The 324-nt window shown below is 65.4% G+C and overlaps 1 protein-coding gene across 3 annotated transcripts in view; it reads left to right on the plus strand.

Annotated features, from left to right (window-relative positions):
- The window catches only part of elavl2 (ELAV like neuron-specific RNA binding protein 2), a 100,185-nt gene that overhangs the window by 3,843 nt on the left and 96,018 nt on the right, over positions 1-324 (plus strand). The window contains exon 1 of one of the 3 annotated variants that reach the window (XM_048595317.1): positions 182-201. The exons of the other annotated variants lie outside the window; for them this stretch is intronic. The gene's annotated coding sequence lies outside the window, so the exon portion shown is untranslated. Of the gene's footprint in view, positions 1-181; positions 202-324 lie in introns of those variants that run through there. 3 annotated transcript variants of the gene reach the window in all.

A 324-nucleotide genomic window follows, 5' to 3' on the forward strand; every position in this document is an offset into this window, starting at 1 on the left:
CCCCCCCCACGCGTATCCACACCCCCGCGTTCCCACCCCCTTCCCCAATATCCCTCCACATATACATCCCTGTTACAACTCCCTGTCTCTCCCACATGTTTTGACACCCTCCCCCAGAACCACCGTGACCTCTCATCTCTACCACCCCCACCCAACCCAAACAACCACGCTCCGAGGCGGCCGCGCGCGTGCCGACACACGGTATCCGTCCGCCGCGCGCGCGAGGGAGAGAGAAGCGGCCCGCGCGCTCCCTCCCTTGCCCCTCCCCCTCCCCCCCCGTGTGTGTGTGTGTGTGTGTGTGTGTGTGGGGGAGAGAGAGAGAGA

This window comes from Rhincodon typus, chromosome 3 (genome assembly GCF_021869965.1).
Source record: "Rhincodon typus isolate 14 chromosome 3, sRhiTyp1.1, whole genome shotgun sequence".
NCBI classification, from domain to species: domain Eukaryota; kingdom Metazoa; phylum Chordata; class Chondrichthyes; order Orectolobiformes; family Rhincodontidae; genus Rhincodon; species Rhincodon typus.